This window comes from Cuculus canorus, chromosome 13, assembly GCF_017976375.1.
Source record: "Cuculus canorus isolate bCucCan1 chromosome 13, bCucCan1.pri, whole genome shotgun sequence".
Lineage (NCBI taxonomy): Eukaryota > Metazoa > Chordata > Aves > Cuculiformes > Cuculidae > Cuculus > Cuculus canorus.
In genome coordinates this window covers 3,241,542-3,256,541 of record NC_071413.1, presented here as the reverse complement: position 1 = coordinate 3,256,541, position 15,000 = coordinate 3,241,542, and positions in this window count along the sequence as shown.

Genomic DNA, 15,000 nt, shown 5'->3' with positions numbered 1-15,000 from the left:
GGAGTTGACTCCACAGAGAAGCACGGTAAGTGTTTAAGGAACCACTTATGTCATCATACACGCTGCCATGTAAACTTTACACATTTTCCATCCTTTTCAAGGCCTTAAGGATAAAACCCACGGTAATCCTAGACTCCTGTTCATAGTCACACCGTAACCCAGGATGTAAAGTTCTCGGTCCTAATAAATATCTCAAATTTATCACAGGAAGAGAACAAATGTTCTTTTTACAATGTTAGCCTTACTGACAGCATTTGATAGATAGCTGTAAGCTCCTCACTCACCTGTCTGATTTTTCTCAAATCAGGGCGAATGAGATTTCATTGAAGTGCTCTCACCACATCCCTACCAAATCCAGGAATCCCCTACAGTGCATTTTTCCCAAGTTTCTCTGCTGCTGTCAGCAGCAGTCATTGTTCTCAGAGCACCTTCACTTCTTCCTACCAATTACCTTCAAGACAAAGGTCTGCCATGTATACAAATTTACATTCACTTCTCTTGCAGGTCCTCCCAGCTATCCTTTTATGTTCTTAAACGGTGATGATGTCTCAATTTTGCTTCTAGTTTTCCACTTTTATAATTTCAGAATTGACAGTTCCCCTGTTGTGCCTTTCACTGTAAAACCTAGGTGGTATCTGAGTACTCTCTCCACAGCCAGGATTTCATTGCCTCTTGTTACTTGACATGCTAAAATGCCTTTTGATGATTCCTTTTGTAAATCCTCGTTCATTACTAGAGCTCTTTTTTCTGGCCACCTCTCTTTTCCACTTCCTTTTCAAACTACCTGTTTACAGTGCAGCTCTGTAGCTTCTTACTGTTCTGATCACGTAGCAATCGTGAAGTTTGTAATTGTGCTTTTCCTTTTCAAATGAAGTTTGAATCCCATGTCCTTATGCAGCACAACTGTCCAGCTGCGCCTCAGTCCAAATTTCAACACAGCTCTCTCCAATGTTGTTTCCCCTTCCTTGTCTTTTTTTATCATGGTCTTTGCACTACTTGATTTGTCTCCAAATCCTCAAGATCTTAAACACAGAAGATCTTAAGCCTAGAAGATCCAAGGCCAAAGTCAGCAGGATTTTTTTGGCCTCACATCACAAATCTACAAGCATTCTTCTCTGACTTAATTGTATCTGTGCAAGAATGCATAGGCTCAGGTAATCAATAAATTAATCAATAATGTATTAATAATGTATTCATTCTAGTTCACAGCATGGACACACTGTGACTGTAACGTCACTGTCTGGCTACCAATTCCGCTTTGTAAAACACTGATTTTGTTACCCAGAACTAATGTGCTTGCTGCCCAAATAATGTAAATTTAATTTACTTTCTTTTGTAATACTTTAAGATTCTGAGATGTCATCTCTCATTTTGTTAAACTTAAAGTTCATAAATTATCTGCCATTCATGTTTTCTTTCCTTAGACGTCCTCCTTTCTTACCTCCTCTCTTCTTTCCATAGGATTAGGTACACACCCCAGAGAGTTCTAGAGTTCAAACTATTTCTGCAGCAGACTATGCAAATTTTATGGCATATGAGAAAGATATCCAGGCCAAGGTCCTAATTCTAATCTTTAAAGACCATCGGATAAGGTTTGTAGCTGTTCCGGGAGTTGCTCATCTCTCCATAAGCTGTGCAACAGCTGACCACTACAGGGACAGTAGGGCCTTGTCTACACTGAAAAGACCAATTGATTTCCTTGTGGAGGGCAGGATTCGGACCTGGGAGGTTCCGCAGCTGAGCCAGCTGTTTCTTTGGCAGCTGATAGCTGTCGTACCAATTTCCCTCAAGATTGATTTTAAGGCAGCTCTAATAGATGGAAGCAATAATGTCAAGTCAAGGCAAAACCTTAAACTAATGGAAGACAGATAGTGTGAACATAGCGGTGCTTCAGCTCTGCAAAATAACCAGCTGGAAAACATTCCCATTCCAAAAAGGCCAAAGGCTATCGTAGCAAGCGATGACACCCTCTGGGGCTAAGAAAGGCCGTTTTAGTAAAGGATATTCTGTAATGGATGGAGATCAGTTTTGTGACCTGTAGGGTACAATGGTGGATTTACCATTTTACAAATGCCAGCCTCCATTAACAACAGCTGCACAATGACCCACTTATAAAAAAGACAAGTGAAAATTCCATTTTGGAAGACAGCTGCATAGACATTAATATTTCCAAATGAATGTGTAGATCCTAAATACTGCTGCCGCAGGCACTTATGCCAGAAAGGTTAAGTGGCATGTTTAATAGATAATCTCAATGATTAATTTATCAGAAAGAACCAAGTGGCTAATTTCCCCTAATTGAAATTTTCTGGCATGATAAAAAAATTTCATATATAATTCCACTTCCATTTAAATCTATTGTACTAACTTATTTTATTATGTGAAAGCAAACAATACCACAGTCTTGAATCCTACTTTAGTTTCTCACTAATGGAATGAGATACTTGAGTAGCCACAGAGAAAGAAGTAAGAGGATTCTTCTGAGGGCTGATAATAAGAAACGGGACCACATTTTCAAATCCAGTCCCAGATTTCAAGTACAAAAAAAGGAGCCAGATTTGCAGAGTGTTGCACAGCCACCAGCTTTTGGGTTTAGCAGTGGGAGAAAACCGATTGCACGCTTACTACAGTGAGTTGGGTGCTACAGGGCTCACTTGGATCAGCAAAGGAACTCATACCTTTTATGAGATTGGAGCAGGCTTCAGGAACAAAGCACGCAGCAACCTGAGGTCAGAACTGACCATGTCAGTGTACTAATACTGAAATATTTAAGCTGATTGTCTATACCTACATTTTTAAGTATTTCTAACAAATTCAGGTGCCCTACATTTGTAAGAAAAGGGAGCCTTACAAGGAGAGGTGATTTTTCTACTCAAGACTGTGATAGTCAGATACAAACTCTTCTTCAGAGGGAGCAACAGAGAGAGCAAACCTCATGCTAAGGGCAGACAGGGAGAAGTTGTTCCGAACTTTGCTGGGTAAAGCAGATAAACTATTTGAGGGGAAAAGCGGGTACCTGGCATCTGCAACAGCAGAGGAAACTTACAAGGGAAGAATACAGGTCTTAGAACAGAGAACAGCAGATGCCCATATTCCTTGGGCTGCAGAGTACTATGGTGTGTGGAAAGTGCCAATGTATATGGTGAAATCAATGTCTCCATTATATCCATGTTTTTCCTGCCTTGTTATTTTTGTTCTGGGCTTGTCTTTTCAGAATATTTTTCCATCTTTCTTGATGGTCAGGACAGCGACCACAGGTGGTGGTTACTTTGTTTCAGGATCCCTCTGATAATTCTTTCTATGTTTTATTGTTTATCTATTGGAATTAATTTCCGTATGTACTAATTGCTTGGTTAGAGTCATTGTATGGTTCGTACAATCTTCATAAGGTTTTAAAACTCACACAGAGAAATTCTGCAGATTCCACTCTCTTCTCTTTCCATCTCAGAGGGGTGTGTGGGGTTCTTAAATATTCCTGCTACAGACTGGAAGAGGCTCCCCTGTTCCATCCAGCTGTTTTCCCAGTGATGCCGCAGTCCAGGGCAAATGCCCTGCTAGGAAAACGCAGACTGGAGAAGAAAAGGGTAAAAACCTACAGCAAGTCAGAGTGGCGAGCCATCGTCCAAGGCTTCGTAGCAGTCCTGGAGCTTTGCTAACCAATACCAACAGATGGCAATACTGCACTGAGAATTCCGTGCCTGTGTGCAGTCGTCTGGACTTGCCTCTGTCCTTCCCAAGGAACTGCAGAGTGGTTACTGCCTTGTTTTAAAACTCCCCTCGTAATGATGTCACACAAAACACAGTCGTTCAGGGAAAAAAAACCCCTTGAACATCACGTGATGATTGCACACAGAGGCAGCGCTTTTATCTCTTAACCCACTGAAAGTAATGGAAAACTCAGTAGTTTCACTGCTTGTTCGGTTAATAATCAACATTTTTTAAAGATGTCACCCTTAATAGACTACAGGTTTGTCCAAAGCACCAAATCCTTTTCTTTATACATATAAAAGTCAAGTTTCAAAAGTCTGAAAATACACTTTTTTTAATAAGGTACCCTATTAATGTTAAGAAATAATTACATGAGCCAACCCCCTGTAACACACACATCCTAAGAACATAAATGGAAGCTGTTGGAGGCGTGGTCCAAAATAGAGACATTTTCCATGAGCATCTTATTGCTACAAATAGCTTTTCTGCTACAAAAACGGGAGCCAGAGTATAAATGAGCATCAAGGCACCACATTTTAATTACTTGGCATTCTAAATTGGGTAATGGCAATAAAGTTTAAAACAGAGGTGAGGAATGTGCTAACTTTCTCAGAGATACAAATATAAAACTAGAGCTTTTTATATTAGCAGTTTTACTAAGTCAAATACTAGTTCTCTGTGAATTAATAGACTTGTTACCTATCTGGAAAGAAAGCAAAGATCTGAAATAGGAGCAACAAGATCTGTAGACAGTGGTTTATTTATACTACCATTAGAGAGGACTACAAGGAACTTCAAAAGATCTATTTAGACTATATCACATAGGCAGGCTGATGGAAAGCAAAACTCAATTTTTGTGCTATAGAAGGAAAAAAAAAAGAAATTATTTGTGGGATGTACAGCATTCTAAAAAATGTATCAGCTTAGAAAACAAACTGACGTCATGTTTAGCTGTGGTCAAATCAAGTAAACTGCATGCTGGGATGCATAAGAAAAGGGATAAAAGTTGGAGAATGTTAGAGAAATCAATATCGATATCTTCATCTAGAAGAAAGTGTAATGATACAGGCTGCAAAGAGGTCAATAAAGGATACTGCAGAGCTAGATGAAATTAAACGAAGGATGAAAAGAGTTACCTGGGCCAGGGAAAACGGAAACTGAAAGATGTTCAGATTTTACCCATGACCGAAAGGCTTGTGATAAAGAAACCCTAAAAATATCAATGTTACAGAAAAGGTAGACTTTGAGCTTCAGTTCTTTTTGTTCTGTAACAGGAACACAACAGGAAATTTGTTGTGAAATGCAGTAATAATAATAACAAAATAATATAAGCATGTAATTACACTACAAAAATTATTGCTAAGGGAAATCATTGAGGCCGACCATTTCTCAAAGGTTCACAAACCTTTCTCATCCCGCAGAAAAGCCAACAGCGTCTCTGCTCTTTCCTTGAATACACAACTTCTTCAAATCCTTAAGAACACTGCCTGGCTTCTCAGCCATCATATTTGGGCTCCCAAGTGTCCAACACAAGGCTTCAGGCTGCATTAACATCCTGCTTTGGGTACCGCTGAAGTTATTTGCAGCCTCTCCCAAAATTATTCGTGCTCCTTTTGGGCTAAATTGATGGAAGATCCATGGAGATCACTACTGCATAAGCAATTAACATCTCTGTAAATACCTGATAGGGAGTACGCATGGAAGAGAACCCCAACCTCATCCTTTCTGAAGAAATCAATATATCTATGCTTCAGTTATCAGCCCACAAAATGACTGTAATGCTAACATTTTGCATGAATGGTAACTAGTTAATTAACATTTCCTAAAGTCCTGAAACCTCAGATTAATAGTGCTCTGGAGTATAAAGACATAATATTATTTCATTGAACATTTGTCATTTAAAAAGCTCTATGCCTAAAGCTTTAATCAAACTCTGTAAGATGAGAGCAATTTTCTTTTTCTTACATTTGGGTCTCTTGTCTCCGCTAAGATGCATGTGTAGTTAAACCATGTATTTCTTTTGAGAGAAGCACGGGTACTACTGTTCATATGATCATGGGAGCCAAGCCAAACAGTGGAGTCCTACACTTGAGAGAGGTCTATAGTTGTCTTAAGAGTATTTTTCGACAATATGTTTCCCAAATTTACAAATTGTGGTACTGTATCACTCCTATTAGTACGTTAAAAAGTCTCTTTTCCAGTTAATTATTGTTTTGCTAAAGCTGCCAAGTGTCAGTATCTCTAAAATGTGTTGGTTCTAACAAAGACGGCTGTTTTTTGTTATATGAAACAATTACTGGCTACTAGATTTAAATCTGTTTTAGTAGCACAGTACAAGAAGGACATTGAGTTGCTGGAACATGTCAAAGGAAAGACAACAAGGCTGGTGAAGGGTTTGGAGATCAAGTCTTACGGGAGCAGCTGAAGGAACTGTGGTTATTAAGCCTGGAGAAGAGGCGGCTGAGGGGAGACTGTATCACACTCTGCAGCTCCCTGAAAGGAGGTGGTAGTGAGGTGGGTGTTGGTCTCCCCTGAAAGGCAGCTGAGCCTTCTCTAAGACCAGAAAGACTGTGCGATGATGGCCTGCCATCGTACAGGGTCCAGTGGCCACCCTAAAGCAGCTGTGAGCACACAGATTCTTTTCATGTATCCTAGGAAGCCAGATGCAGGCAGAAAGCTGTTTCTGCCTTTTTTTGTGTAATCGATACTGACAGGCAAATTCCTTCTGAAGTATTTTTAGACATTACACATAAACTTCACCCAGTCTCTTGCAAGTCAGTGTTTCTGGCCCTTTACAAGCAGAGAAGCTCAAATAACATTTTTACTCTGAAGAACTTCCTGGCTGGAAGAACAGCAGTGGTACCTCTGATTTTCATATTCCATTTACAATTTCAATAAAGATTTATTTATTTACAATAAATAATAAATTTATTTAAATAAAAAAAAATTTACAATAAAGCCTTGCCCATTTAATATTAAACACTACCAATGCTGACTTCAATATGAAAATGAATAGAAATTCAGGAAGCACAGTTAACAATTCTGCTAATGATGCAACAGCCAGGAAGCTTAGTCTGCTATAACTGCATTAGTGGTGTCACACTCATAAGACAAACCAGCAGGAAAGATACTCATCTGAAAAGAAAGCAAGCAGATTTTTTTTTTTCATGTAGAAGGATAGCGAAGTTGTTAAATTATGTATCCCTTTTGCCTATGTTCACTGTAAAAGCACTTGCCAAGTTCACAAAGATCATTGCGCAAGCCTGGTTTGCAGGTCTGTGATCCAGCCGTCGCTCTCTTGTTTTTATAAGGTGAGCCAATCAGTTAGGTAAAACATGGCTACGCTGAAAACAATGGGAAATTCATTTTGACATTAGTGGATTTATGTCGGTTCCCATAACTATTAATTTTTCAGGTAATTGTTATACTTATACGTTATATTAGCCATAATTAAATATTAATTATTATAATTATGTGCAATTATAATAATATAAATATTACATATTGTATTCTTTTGCACTTATACGATAGAAAGGAAAGGTCTTAAAACATACCGTTTAAAGAAAATGCTACATATTTCCATGTTAGAAGTACTTTTCACAATGGAAATGGTCCAATACAGGCATTTAAGTTACTTTGGTTCTAGAAAAATATATTTTTTGCAGTGATAGGATCCGATCTGCTCCCATTGAGTTCAACACAAAGGTTGTCACTCACTTTAAAAGCAGCAGAACCAAGCTTTCAGAATACGGTTTGAAAATATGTTTACCATTTAAATGCTCATCACTGCTGCAGTGAATCGACATTTGAGGATTAGGAATTTGCACTATCGAACAGAAGGTGGCTTTACGTTATGTTGTTTTGGCGATGTGCATATTGTTTCCAAGTTCTAGCAAATTCCCTATGTATGATTGTTCGACTGCAAGTGGAGTCCCTCACGGGAAGAAAAGGCAGCTTTAAAGCACTGTTCACATGCAGTAATTCTTGGCAGCTGACCCACTAAAGCAGAGTTTTGAGACTTGTGCTTTGCTCCGCTATCATTTCTGTGACAAGTTTCCTTCCTTCCCTCTCAGTGGGGCTCCTGACGGGAATGTAACACACATCACTGGAGTAAGCAGCGATGTGCCAGTCTGCATCTGCTGCAAAGCAGCCTAAAAATAAAGCCCAATTGGACAGTGCCATTTGGTGTGCAGCAGCTCATAGTCCAGTAACGCAAACCAGGCTGTCAGCAAAGAGAAATGATTGTTCAGCTACATGCTGAACTAACCGCAGGGACCTGGAAAACCCAGAAACCATCCTTTGATATTAGTTTATAAACTTAATTTCTCAAGATTTATTATCATTGCAATTTAATGAATTTGCATCAACGAAAGCATAATGAGAACGCCTCCTCAAAATTTACTATTAATCTGTTCAGAAATCAGCCCATCTTGAAGCTTGTTTTGGTTCAAGGAAGTTCTCTGGTAATGTAGATTTTAGTTTAGAAGATGTCTCTACCCTTCAAGCTGGCATTTTTTCCAGTGCATATCAGATAAGCCGGTATCTCTCTTTAACATGCCAGTTCTGTAGACTGACTCTTTTCAAAAAGATCTGCCTGTTAATGTTGTTCTTTCTACAGTTTCTCTTTGAAATACCTGCCTGTATTTCTTGTCTGTGTGTATTACCAGACTCTAAATTTAAAAGGCACAAATGACTATAATGCAAATAATTGCAGGTTCTTAAATTAAAGATACAACCTTGTACCTCATCCATCATGCTACCATACAATTTGGCAGGGGGAAAACTCTCCAGATCTTTGTATTTTTGTAGTTGTCAAATTCCTATTGAATTGGATTTTGAGGATATTTATTTACAAATATTATTCTTAATTTATAAATTGCTGGCCTTGGAAGAAACACCCACATTGATTTTATGTAAAACAAGAGTGCAATTAGACACAGAATGGAATAATAGTAACTGCAGGTCCCGGGCCTTCAATGATCTGTGTGTAAATGGATCTCACCGCAAGATCAGCACCATGATTTTTAAAAATCATTAAGTAAAAACATGACTGAGGCTAACTGGCTTTAAATATCTTTTATTATTGCTACTATAGTTATGGCTGGAAATCCCCAAATTACATGTTTGCCATTGTACAGCTGGAAAAATGAGCTTTACAAAGATTTCTGTTTATATATTTTCTGAAAAAATGATTACACACTCTTAAAAACATAGGGTATAAAACCACTGCAGATTGAACTTCACTCTTACGTACCCTGCTGGTTTGCCAATTCTACATACATAAAAACCATAAGAAAGAGTGTCCCAAAGTATTACGAGTTTCATTTTCTCAGCAAACCACAATTCCTAGAATTGTGAGATGAAGCAAACATGAACTTACATGGCACTTACAATCAGAGGGCCAAAATTAGCAACTTTGAAGACCGTCAATATGGTATTGAGTCCACATGAGGAGAAAACCATAACTCTGGTCAAGGACAAATGTGTCTAATCCCCAAACGCTACCCTTCTGAACCCCCCATTGGGGTCACCCTGTGCACACAGTCAAGAGTTTGTGAGTTGGCACAGGGGCCAAGCTCATGTTTGTGGGCAGCTATTCCAGACAATTAGAAATCACATTATCTCCACAACTCTACTGAGTATTTGTTCTCTAGAAAAACTATTGAGCAGCTTGGGCATAGAGGTACATGTTGTACATTTTAATTTAAGAACACAATAACAGAAATTTTTTGCTACTTTTACAATTATTGACACAGTCTTTATGTCAGGACAGAATTGTCTCCAAAGCTGCATAGAAGAGAAAATATTTAGATCTGCATTGTGTCCCCGACTTAGAATGCTATTTATAAGCCCCAATGCTACTGCAGTTCATTTACCATCTTCTATTGGTAACCTTTGATATGGTGATAAACACAGATAAATGCGACAAATCAACTCTATGTATATTTTTACCATATCAAGCTTTGTAAAAACAGATAATTCCTTTATTTCTCGCTATATCTGCGGTAACGATTAAAGATAAAACAAATACATGTGTGTACCTGTGCATGTATATATGTGTTTCTTGGCCTGTTTTAAGGCTGCCCTTAAACTGGATGAAACTGGATAAAACAGCTAGAGTTAGTGAAATACCAAAAATGATAGACCTATCATTCTATACTACCTTTACTTCATATTGAGGCAGCATGGATTTAGCTTACTTGGAGGAAGCTAAGCATAAGCTACTTTATTGTGATAAATTCACAATAGATTCCCTTACTAATTAGTTCCCTGACGGATTAGTTTTTTATTTCCTGCATGACTATGCATTTCAATCTCTTTTCTTCTTTTTCTTTTATGCTAAACTGAACATCTGTCAACTGCATCAATACGCCTGAAATATTCTCCCATTACAAAGAAAAAAGAGATACTCCATATCCTATTGTTTATTGCCTTCTCATCTTCCAGCTCTTGGAATTACAAAGATCCCCGAGATAAGGTGTGTTGGCACTCAACACCACTATCAAAGCTTAACTTAAGATATCTGTATCATACCATTTCCCCACTCTAGCATTTGGAATTCCAAAAGAAAACTAATGTATGCAAAATCCAACGACAGAAAACAACTGATGTAGAGAATTTGTATGGCTTACAAATTGTTTTACTACTTCCTTATCTTTCAGTAGCTGTTGGCTTGACATTGTGCGTCTCAAAGGATGTGAAGTATAGATATTTGAGTTATTGTATCTCTATATCTCCAGTATGAAATTAAAAGAAAATGCAACTGTACATACTGTTTATCTGTTGCTTTGCATTAAAAAAAACTGAAAATCTTTCTTCCCCTCAAACCTCATTGTCACCTGCTGCCACAGGGCTGTTGTCTCACGGTCCCTTGCGCTGACAGATATGACAATCTATACAAGAGTTGCACGCTGCCTATGTGCAGTTCTTGTGGGACCGATGTTTTGTTTCCTGCCTCTCACACCAGCGAGAACTCTAATCCAGTAGTCTGACACAGACTTGGAAGTTTTTTATACCTCCTTTTACAATACTGCGATTGATTAGATGTCATGGAAAAGAGCTGGGAACCACAACTATCAATTTCAAGAAAGCTTTTATATTAATGACAGGTGAGTGGGGACCTTTGGAGCCAAACAACAGTCGAGAGGTTTGTCTGTACGTCTTGAAACACAGACATAGAAATTGAGACAAGGGATGCAGAGAGAACTTTTAACTAGCCCACTCGGGCATAAAGGCCATCTACCTGCCCTAGCTGCCCTGGCGCATTTGGAAGATCGTGAAGGACCTAAAATTATTGTGGGATGCCAGAGAAATAACTGCATGTGTCCCTTAAACTTCAAGCAAATAAATACCCAACCAGGGAATTTCTGGGCTGTAAAAAAGACAGCAATAGAGCGAACCTTAAACACTGTGAGACCAGCTCCTGCATCCCTGGCATGTGTGCAGCAAAGCAGGATATTTGCTTCTAATAATGCAGCCAGTTGCAGACCATTTTGTCTGAGGAAGTTTAAAAAGCAAGCAAACAAAGTAAAAAATCACCAGGTACTGCATCATCAACTTTAGCTCAGTAATGAGCAGAGTGAGCTCCTCAAACCTGTTGGCAGACTTGTCAAGGAGAACCAGGCCCAGGTGGTGGACCACAATGTGAGCAAACCAAACACACTCTTGGCTGCAGTTACAGAGAAAGTTCGAAAGCACTAGAAGCTGACTAAACAAATCAAGAAACTGAAACAGGCCATTGAGGTCAGCTACGCCGGCTTTGAATAGTACTCGGCCAACGAAGCCTTGCTAGCTGCGCTTGGGAAGCAGATGAGACGGAGTCGCCAAGTTCTAGTAGATAAGTCCCACTTGTCTCTGTCAACATCCTGAATACCTTCTCCAGCATAGGACCAACAGGTGGCCAAAGCCCCATTGCGGCCAAAGACTAGCTCATAGGCATCTCACATTTCATGATGTCACCAGGAGACCTGGAGTGGTTTGGACGAGACACCCAATAGAGGCTCTGTACTGAGGAGTTTAGCAAGAATCATTTCTGAAGGAAGCTTTGCCCGTCTCAGATTTTGTTGTTCCTGATAAATGCCTTCATTTAAGTGGATTACTTAAATCCCAATGCCAGTTGTGACCTTTGAGTATTTCTGTAATTAACGAAGACAACATGGAGAAAAGGGTAGCTCATTCATGTGTCACGCCTGCATCAGATCACAGTTTTATCTACTACACTTTTCTGTGTGCTATCAAGTAACTTAGCAAAGTTTCAACCATAAAACATTGGCTTACATGTTTCTCTGTAATCCTTCTGTTCAGCCTGCTTTCACAACTCCATGTTCTCCATTGCAAAATTACTCCTTATTTGGCAGTTTTCCACAACACAAAATAATCTGTAGAGGCAAAAGGTAATAACAGTACCATGAAGGCAGTTGAGATTAAGTTGCCTTTGTTACAGTGCCCTATTAGAAACTAGGGCAATGCAATAGCACTCACTCCCTTGTTCAGTTCCCCTGAAACCACTCTGTGTTGCAAGAACTACCACATGGAAATTCTTTAAAACTACCATTTAGGCTTCTTTCTAGAACACTTCAAATATTTATATATATATTTAAACATATATATAGATATGTGTGTGTATATATATTTGCATATTTATATAAATGTCACTTAAAATAAGTAATCTAAAATTCACAATGTATATGGTAAAATGTATAATATAGGATATTAAAGTAAAAACTCTATGTCAAATATAAGATACTTCCTAAAGAGGTCAGATTCTGTTATCTGAACCAGACATAACACCTTATTGCATTCAGCCATACATAATTCGGCAGGCTGACTCTAAGTTCAAACATTTAGTAGAAGAGATGCTATTTTTCTATACCTGTTTATAAATGTTCTAGGATGGATTCTAAATGTTGTTTCACTTCTTAAACAGTGTTTAGACTTTATTATATGGGAAGCCCTAAATATGCTGTTGGTGTTCAGTCAGTTACGTAGAACTACATTTCACTCTCAGTCACAACCTTACAAGGGTTTACGCTTAAATGTCAGTCTGGTTCTCATTCCCACATTTACGGCATATCTGGTTTATAACGATCTCCTAAGATCTAGTATTACAAAACGTCAACACCAGTTCTTTGTGTCTCACAAATATTCTCTCAACACCTCCATCCTTGCTGCATACTTTGGACAGTTCTAAGCCAGCTGCTAATGGCCAACTAATCATGAATTCATAATCATTTCCTACTCATTGGAATAATTTTTTTCAATAGAAAAAAATCTGCAGTATTGAGCTGGCCATGCAAATGATTTTACCGCAGCTGGCTGGGAAGTACGTTTTTGTGGTTTTGCAAGCTGATTCCTTTTTGTGAAAGTTTTCAAGAAAACAAGCAAAATGAGATCCCAGACATCTGAATCACCAGACATGAGAAAAAAATTATACATATGTTGAAGTAGTTGGCTTCCAGAAGTGAAAATGTGAAATACCAATGACCATTTTGTGCAGGTAGTTGGGATTACTCCACCCCTGTGCCCATCTAGCTGGTCGCAACAGGCAAAGAATTTATTTCAGAGTCCAGTCCTCTACTGCAGCACAACTGAAAGACAGTTTATTAAAGAAGAACAGCAATTTAAACCCAAACACATCTTCTCCTTCATGTCTGGAAAAGGGACACTGACCTTAAAAATATCTGAAATTCTTCCCCTGCCTGTAAACAAAAATGGACTGCAGGCAGTCATGTTCATACGTCACTCTCACAAAAAAATCCTACTTGTTGGCTACTTTTTGGAAAGGCTATTTGCTGTCACTTAAGTGACAAACTCTGCTTATAATAATGGTGATGACACCAGACCTGTAGAAGAGAAGATTAGTATGGGGAGTCTAAATATATAAATGAGAAGGTCATGGGACACATCCAACATCAATTGAAGTCAATGGCCTTCATTCACTTCAATCAAAACTGGACTGATCCGTGTAGGATTAAGATATATAAATATATATTTATTTCCCCTATCACTGGCTTGCAGCCTAGGGTTTTTTAAGGTGACCTGGATCTTTGTCTGACAAGAAAAGGTGATTGTCCCTATTTTTATTTTTAGGTGGCCATATATAGTCAGTCATGTTCACTCTTTCCAAAGTGGGACTTGCCCTGTCGAGGTAACAGGCAAGAATGTTCCCAAACAGCAGGCGGGGGTTCTGACCACACATTTCTTTTGCCATTTGGTAGTGTTTACAAAGCAGCTGGGCAAGAGGCCAACTCTCATTTTAAGCTGCAGGATGGACACAATGGTCAGTCAATGTGCTGGAGGATATAAAGCACAGGTCAGCAGCTTTCCTGTCAGGCAGCAAATAACTAAATTTCACTTGTCTGAAATAGGATTTCAGTTGTCCAGGCTGCAGGACAAAAGGACTGTTCTCACCCTGACAGCTGGAATGGATGATTTGTGAAATGTATTTTTAGAAGTCTTATTTGCCTGCATGTATGCCTGCATTGCCAAACATTCAGACAGCAAGAGCAAGTTAGGCTGCAAGCCATGAGGACTGCGACGTACTGTACAAACTGTAGGGCATATCTGAGTCTAAACCTACATTTTCATTACTTCTCACCTTCAACTGTGAATATACAGCCCAAATATTAATGCTGTTCTTCCTGTACTTCAATATCCTATCACTACAGCATTCACAGGAATTAGTAAACACCAAGGGAAAATGACTGCTGATACAAAAGGACATCGGTGATCGAGTCTGTTTTCCAAAATCACCCTGGTTCTCCACATATTTCCTTTTCCTAAATATATCTCTATCTCATTAACAGAAACAACAATCTCTTGTAAATTAGCTTTTTCCTTCAACAAGGCAACCCACTCTTGAGGGATTTTATTACTGACATTCATCCTCCTAATCTTATCCCACACCTTGCCGATACGCATATCCTTATTAACTTTTGCACATGGCTATTGTGCCAGGGCTGCTTTTTTTCCGAGCTAATGAGTTCTTCCTCCTGCAGCCCATGACATCAAGTTGCACTCATAATACATTTCAAAGCTGGTTTCCTGTCTCTCTAAACAACATTGTTAGATTTTTTGTTTGAACAGCACACCAGTTTCCTTCCCTTCTTATTCAATGGAGGTCCTGGAAAGTACTTTTCACATATACATAACATCAATAGGAAAATAATAAATATAACTGAATACATCTATTCTACGCTGATTTACATATGACTTTACTAAATAGTTAATCATACTACCATCTTTCAAAATATTTAAAATTCACAAAATAAATAAAATATGAAGTGTAAATGT